Below are 7,994 nucleotides of genomic sequence, written 5' to 3'. Positions count from 1 at the left end.
AACTTTGGCCTGGATTCATAGGCGGATTATAATGAGGACAATCCGGGCTACCGCCCGGAGCCTCGGGTCTCCAGGGGGCCCGGGGCTCCGGGGGGGGGCTATGGCCGGATTGCCCTCATTATATGTGTGGCCGCGCGGCACATACCGGCAGACAGTGGCGGGGGGGGGCCCCGGACCACTCCCCCAGCAGCGGTGCACGGCCGCTACTTCTTCTTCGGCCGGGCCAGCACTGCAGCAGTTAACTTCCCTTTGTGCTGGCCCGTCCGCGTCACTGCTAGGAGACACGGCCCTGTGCGCGGCCGTGTCTCCTAGCTGTGACGTCACGCCGTGCGCTCCCGGCCTGGACTGCTACTTACCACCGGAGAGAAGCAGGAGCCAGGAGGACTGGAGCCGGGTGATGGTGAGTGAGTGTGTGTGTGTGTGTATGTATAGGCAGATATCATTGTGTGATGTCTGTTTATATGTATTTTTGTGTTTCAAATGTGTTTATGCGTGTATGTATATGTTTGTGTGCGTGACTGCGTGCGGCCTCCTGCTGTGTCTAGATGGCTCCGTGCGGCCTCCCGCTGTGTCTAGATGGCTCCGTGCGGCCCCCCGCTGTGTCTAGATGGCTCCGTGCGGCCCCCCGCTGTGTCTAGATGGCTCCGTGCGGCCTCCTGCTGTGTCTAGATGGCTCCGTGCGCCCCCCCGCTGTGTCTAGATGGCTCCGTGCGGCCCCCTGCTGTGTCTAGATGGCTCCGTGCGGCCTCCCGCTGTGTCTAGATGGCTCCGTGCGGCCTCCCGCTGTGTCTAGATGGCACCGTGCGGCCTCCCGCTGTGTCTAGGTGGCTCCGTGCGGCCTCCCGCTGTGTCTAGGTGGCTCCGTGCGGCCTCCCGCTGTGTCTAGATGACTCCGTGCGGCCTCCCGCTGTGTCTAGATGGCTACGTGTGCTCAATATTGAGTCATACAATTAATGTAAGGCTATGTGCCCACGATGCAGAAATGCTCCGGATTTTTTTTGAGAGTTTCTGCATCTCCCTGGCAGAAAAAACACATGCGGATTGTACATGCGGATTGTACATGCGGATTTTACATGCGTTTTTCCTGCCAGGGACATGCGGATGTGAAGCGCTCTTCACATGCATTTCCGCATGCGGGTTGACAAGCGCTTTCCAAACGATTTTAGCATCACTTGGAAAGTGCATAACAACTCGGTCACACTATATAAATCCATGCAACCACCTTCTGATGGCCTGCTGACGTCAGCGGTCGCGTGACCCGTCACATGACTAAATGACGTCACAGCAGGTCCTTTTCAGACCATCGCGAGCTGCCTGCAAGCCAGGGCGCATCGGATAAAGACACCGGGGGCCATCAGAAGGTAAGTATAATATTTATTTAATTCTTTTTTTTACAGGTTCTATGGTACCCGGCTCCGGAGGAGAGTCTCCTCTTCTCCAAACCCGGGTACCATCCGCACATTGAAACGCATGGATTCTGCATGTACAGATGCAGTGATGCGGATTACATGCGTTCCAATGCAAGTCAATGGCGGCGAAAGCGCCGCGCTTCTGCAAAATAATTGTTAGTGCTGCGGATTTTTCCGCAATGATAATCCGCAGCGGAAATTTCCGCAGCATGTGCGCAGCACATGCGGATTATCATTGGGGAACATGGCAGACCTTCTACCAAGCGTTTTTTAAGCGTTTCCGCAGCGGAATTGCCGCTGCGGAAACGCTTAAATAACGTGTAGTGGGCACACAACCTAAAAAAAATTATTATAATTAATATTGTGCCAAATTAATTTCACGTGAACTATCACATGATCTATCACAGGGGAGCATGTGACATGTCACGTGATACATCAGGTGTGTGTGGGGTGGGGGGCCCGTGCCTTCTAAACTGCCCGGGGCCCTTGCTACTCTTAATCCACCCCTGCCTGGATTCACACCTCTGAGGACTGATCATGTTGTACGAACCGGCCTTGGGTCTCCGAACCTGAAGGTAACAGCCCCATATACTGTTATGAGGCTTTCGAACTTGAGTCTGGTGACTCGTGGCTGATTTGTGAATCACAGAGCATGACGCACAGATGTGTGCATACAGCCTAAGTGGGATTCCCGATAACCTAAGGTATATGGCAAATTGTCAAGATAAGATATGATGTATTTTTCCTGTACTCTGCATCAGAAGTTTGAAACTTAGCCTAAGACATATGCCATAGAAATAAAAGAAAACATCAGGAAATCCTACAGGGGCTTGCAAAAGTATTCCCCCCTTGGCATTTTTCGTGTTTTGCTACATCACAATCTGGAATTTCACAGTTTGTTTTTCAGAGTTTGCATCAGTTCATGTAAAGAACGTGCCTACAACTGTGAACATTTGGTTTTCTTTTTTTTGTGAAGCAAACAACAAATAGGACAAAATAACTGAAAACTTCAGTGTGCATATGTAAGGTGCCCCAGCGAGGTAGTCGTGGGCGAGCTGTAGCCCCCTCTCGCTCTAGCACCCTACAGACAATAGGTGTCCTCCCTCTGATGTGTGGCTGTGTATGTGGGGCTCTCCACTTACTTCAAACCATCCGATCGCGGCTGTCTCCAGGCATTTCTCTTCTGGGACCAGGGCAGCAATAAATTCAGAGGACATGAGGTTCTTAACCAGAACTTGAACTTTACTTGGGGAAGAGGAATATGTACAATATTTACAGGCAGATATAATGGATAAGGCCTGACAGGTTATCATCTCTCTCACAGGCGCTGGTAACTCCTTCAGCCCTGGTTCCCTCTTTAAGTGAAGCATCTCTGTGACTCTAATCTCTGGCCCAAGAGACTCTTCTGAAATACCAACAGTGATCTGGATCCGATATCTCTCCCCCACGTCTTAGCCTGGAGTCCTATTTATCTTCCTCTGCTTCCTGCAGACTAGAAATGCCCCGGGTCCTCACTACCTTTGATGAGTTTCTCCGGCCGGCTAACAGGACTCTTGCTCTTGCGTAGGGAGACTTTCACACTGGTGATCCCACTGTCTGAGGGTATGGAGCTCCCGTCTACCCTAGCAGCCACATATATTAGCTGCCCGTACAATTCACTGTCCTGTCTCTTACTGAAGAATCACTTCCTGATTCTGGAAACTAAACAGAGATTTTCCTAATGTGCTCACCCTCAGTGAGCTGTCATCACACAGCATTAACTCATCACTGTCTGTAACACTGCTAGCAGACTCAACCTGACATCTGCACCCAGGACAGTGGCATCTTGTGGCTGTTTACAGGTACTGCAGCCCACAAGGAATTATGTCAGGAACAAGCTCTATATCACTCAAGGCTTGATCAGGGCACTAAGTTCCCCCTCTACTCTACTGACTGGACCACTAAAGGTAACCCCTTAGCTTGGTCTACCAACAGTTCAGAGAGGTCTGACTTCAGGAACACTTCCTTTAACTATCTCAGTGCCAAGGGAAGGCTACGCCCTTCCCCACTATTACATTCCCCGACACTTTAATGTTGGTCATCCCCGACCACACTAAACAATCAACACAGATCAGCAGCTATGACATTATATCACATTACTAAATTTACTAAAACATTTTAGTAAACGATTGGTTCTGAAAAACGTCTTCTTGAATGGGAGAACGGCCCTTCTCGGTTAAGGGCCCCAGAACAGCAGCTCAGGACAGTCCATTATCAGCTTTTCAAAACTTTCTCAGGAGTACCGGTCCTTCTTGGTAAGGACCCTGGAAACACAGTGTCCATGTCCATATTTTTAAGACAGGCCAACACCTCAATAGCCCCCAATCTCCTTCAAGGGCTGCATTCTGAGGCATACAGTCACAGGTAACACCCCGTGAGTCTTTTTCTTCTTGGCCCTAGCGGGGGTCACCGGTTCTTCCCGCTAGGCCACAAGTCTCTTACAGCTGGTGGGTCCTAGTAGAAGAAAAGGTGAAAGGTCAACGGACCTTTTAGCCAGCTCACTTCTTCCGGGCCTCCTTCCGTTCCTTCATGAAGGCGGCCCATGCTGCAGAGGAAGGTGGCTTCTTCCACCTCCAAGGCTGATCGGGGTACTTAGTAGGCCCAGGGTCCTCGTCCGAGGATGTAGCACTGCCACAGCCGACCTGGGTAGGGCCGTAGCTGGTCACTGTAAAGCTGTGGACGACATTACTGGTGCCAGCTTGAATTTCCCCGACAGCTCTCTCAGCCCCTCCTGGGTATTGTGGCGCCGACTCCTCCTCTGGCACCTCACTAGGGAAATCAGCTTCCTTGCCACTTGCGAGATCTTCCTCTTCCTCGCTCACAATCTCCCCCCACTGCCGCCTCCTAGGCTCCTCTGCTGGCGGAGCACTGGCCTTAGGTGGGGGCAGAGAGCCTTTAGGGGCTTCCTTAGCCCAGCGCTGCTTAGCCTCCCTCTTGGCCCTCCTTCTGAAGACCTCTTCATCCTTTTCCAGGACATCTTTCCATTCATACGGTCGGGTGAGCGCAGCCGCCTACCACCCTCTGGAACACTCCCACTTAACGAAGTGCACTATGTCCCACACACGCAGATTGTGAAGACGATCAGGCAGATAATCTCGCTTAATTACCTCGTGAGTAACGAACACCTCCTGCCCGGTCCACTCTTCCTCTAGGAATCTGTAGCCCTCACGGATGTGGAACTCAAGGACTCGTCCCCGAGTCTGGGAGGCCTCCACCGACTCTCTCCACGCCGCCTTGGACCCTTCCAGCCAGCCTCTCAGGAAGGTGTCAGTCCATCGCCGCAGCTCCCGTGACGTCATCGGGGGGTTGCAGGTAGTCCACTTCAGACTCCCGAGCTCGGCGTAACGCTTCGCCGAACGGGCGTTGATGGCCTCCAATGCCAGCTGCCAAAAACTCTCTTGCGGTGCCCTCTTTCTGGGAGGCCTCGCCTCCACACCACTCTTTTCAGACCTAGGGGCCCCTGTCGCCGTGGAAGCTGTCGCAGGCGAAACCGGCAGCTGGGGTATAGGCTGCTCACCTTCGTCAAGCCCCGCTGCAGCTGTTGCTCTGGCCCCACCGGAATGTTCTCCACCCTCGGCCGAGGGGGACGGGTCTTCCGGCATCCGGCTCCAGCACCACATACGGAACTCATGGACAAGCAGGCCCAGCTCCGGATCGGGCCTAGTCGACCGCTGGACAGCCACTGGGGGCAAGGACTCACGGGTAGCATCCACGGGTGAGCGATTCTCGATTGCGGCCCCTGGGGTACTCAGCTCCAAGATCTCCTCCTCGGCGTTCACTCCGGACAGGTCATCCAATCCTCCGGTCGCCATTCTCTCAGAGCATCCACCGCAGCACCTCCTTCCTCTCGCGCGCTGGACAGAAAATGGCGCTGGTCGCTTACCAGTGACGCACGTCCTGCGCGTCCAACTCCGCCTCTTCCTGGGCCGGCCTTCTGACGCGACCGCCGCGTCACTCGTCACTCTCGGCAGCTCCGCCTCCAGCCGCGCCCCTTCTCTGTGCGCGCTGATACTCACGGGGCCGGACTTCACTTTACGCCTCTTCCTCACTGGACGTCCCATCCTGGGACGCATCTTCACTGCTGGGCCCATCCTTCTTTGGGCCGGAACTCGTAGGAGCTGGACATCTTTTCGCTCTCTCCGGCGCCGTCCACTTACCGCCATTGTCACCATCTTGGAATGCATGCTTTGGGCCGCCATCTTGGGCCGCATGCCTTCCAACACTTTCTCCTCAGTGTTCTGCGTCGGCTCTTCCCCGCTTTCTTCATGCGAGGAGCTTGCATCCTGCTGACTACGCCAAATGTAAGGTGCCCCAGCGAGGTAGTCGTGGGCGAGCTGTAGCCCCCTCTCGCTCTGGCACCCTACAGACAATAGGTGTCCTCCCTCTGATGTGTGGCTGTGTATGTGGGGCTCTCCACTTACTTCAAACCATCTGATCGCGGCTGTCTCCAGGCATTTTTCCTCTGGGACCAGGGCAGCAATAAATTCAGAGGACACGAGGTTCTTAACCAGAACTTGAACTTTACTTGGGGAAGAGGAATATGTACAATATTTACAGGCAGATATAATGGATAAGGCCCGACAGGTTATCATCTCTCTCACAGGCGCTGGTAACTCCTTCAGCCCTGGTTCCCTCTTTAAGTGAAGCATCTCTGTGACTCTAATCTCTGGCCCAAGAGACTCTTCTGAAATACCAACAGTGATCTGGATCCGATATCTCTCCCCCACGTCTTAGCCTGGAGTCCTATTTATCTTCCTCTGCTTCCTGCAGACTAGAAGTGCCCCGGGTCCTCACTACCTTTGATGAGTTTCTCCGGTCGGCTAACAGGACTCTTGCTCTTGCGTAGGGAGACTTTCACACTGGTGATCCCACTGTCTGAGGGTATGAAGCTCCCGTCTACCCTAGCAGCCACATATATTAGCTGCCCGTACAATTCACTGTCCTATCTCTTACTGAAGAATCACTTCCTGATTCTGGAAACTAAACAGAGATTTTCCTAATGTGCCCACCCTCAGTGAGCTGTCATCACACAGCATTAACTCATCACTGTCTGTAACACTGCTAGCAGACTCAACCTGACATCTGCACCCAGGACAGTGGCATCTTGTGGCTGTTTACAGGTACTGCAGCCCACAAGGAATTATTCCAGGAACAAGCTCTATATCACTCAAGGCTTGATCAGGGCACTAAGTTCCCCCTCTACTCTACTGACTGGACCACTAAAGCTAACCCCTTAGCTTGGTCTACCAACAGTTCAGAGAGGTCTGACTTCAGAAACACTTCCTTTAACTATCTCAGTGCCAAGGGAAGGCTACGCCCTTCCCCACTATTACACATAACTATTCACCCCCCTAATGTCAGTACTTTGTAGCGCCTCCTTTTGCGGCAATTACAGCTGCAAGTCACTTTGGATAAGTCTCTATGAGCTTTCCACATCTTTCCACTGGGATTTTTGCCCATTCAAGGCAAAACTGCTGCAGCTCCAGATGGTTTCCTCTGGTGAACAGCAATCTTCAAGTCTGACCACAGATTCTCAGTTGGATTAAGGTCAGGGCTTTGACTAGGCCACTCAAAAACATTTAGGCTAAGTGCCCACGATGCAGAAACGCTCCGGATTTTTCCTGAGCGTTTCAGCATCTCCCTGGCAGAAAAAACGCATGCGGGTTGTCAAGCGCTTTCCAAGCGACTTTAGCATCACTTGGAAAGTGCTTGACAACTTGGTCACACTATATAAATCCATGCAACCGGCATGGATTTTATATAGTGTGACCAAGTTAGTTAAAAAAAAGAATAAAAATGGCAAAAAAACCATATACTCGCCTACCGATAGCCCCCGGTCTCCTTATCCGATGCGTCCGGTTTTCCCGGTGTCTCGCGGTTGTGTTAAAGGACCTTCCATGACGTCATTTAGTCATGTGACAGGTCACGCGACCGCCGACGTCAGCGGTCGCGTGACCCGTCACATGACTAAGTGACGTCATAGCAGGTCCTTTTAGACCATCGCGAGCTGCTGGGGAACGAGGACGCATCGCTATGGAGACCGGGGGCCATCAGAAGGTGAGTATAATGTATATTTTTTATTTTAATTCTTTTTTTTTTACAGGTACTATGGTACCCAGGTCTGGAGGAGAGTCTCCTCTTCTCCAGACCCGGGTACCATCCGCACACTGAATCGCTTAATATCCGCATGTGTACATATAGATATTAAGATTCAATGCAAGTTAATGGCCGCGAAAACGCCGCGATTACGCAAAATAATTGGTAGTGCTGCGGATTTTTCCGCAATGATAATCCGCCTCGGAAATTTCCGCAGCGGAAATTTCCGCAGCATGTGCACAGCACTGCTTAAAAAATGCATAGTGGGCACACAGCCTTACACATTTCCCGTTGAACCACTCGAGTGTTGAGTCATTGTCTTGTTGGAAGGAGAACCTCCATCCCACTGTTCACCATTTTTAATGTTTAGTGTTAGGACTCGCAAGTATGGGGACCCTTGACGTGGGTTGCGAGCTTGCGTATTTTGGCCAAAATATCGACCAATACCTC

The sequence above is a fragment of the Phyllobates terribilis genome, unplaced genomic scaffold, assembly GCF_046119375.1.
Source record: "Phyllobates terribilis strain yellow unplaced genomic scaffold, ASM4611937v1 Scaffold_1__5_contigs__length_1240528914, whole genome shotgun sequence".
Lineage (NCBI taxonomy): Eukaryota > Metazoa > Chordata > Amphibia > Anura > Dendrobatidae > Phyllobates > Phyllobates terribilis.
This window is presented reverse-complemented; position numbering follows the sequence as displayed.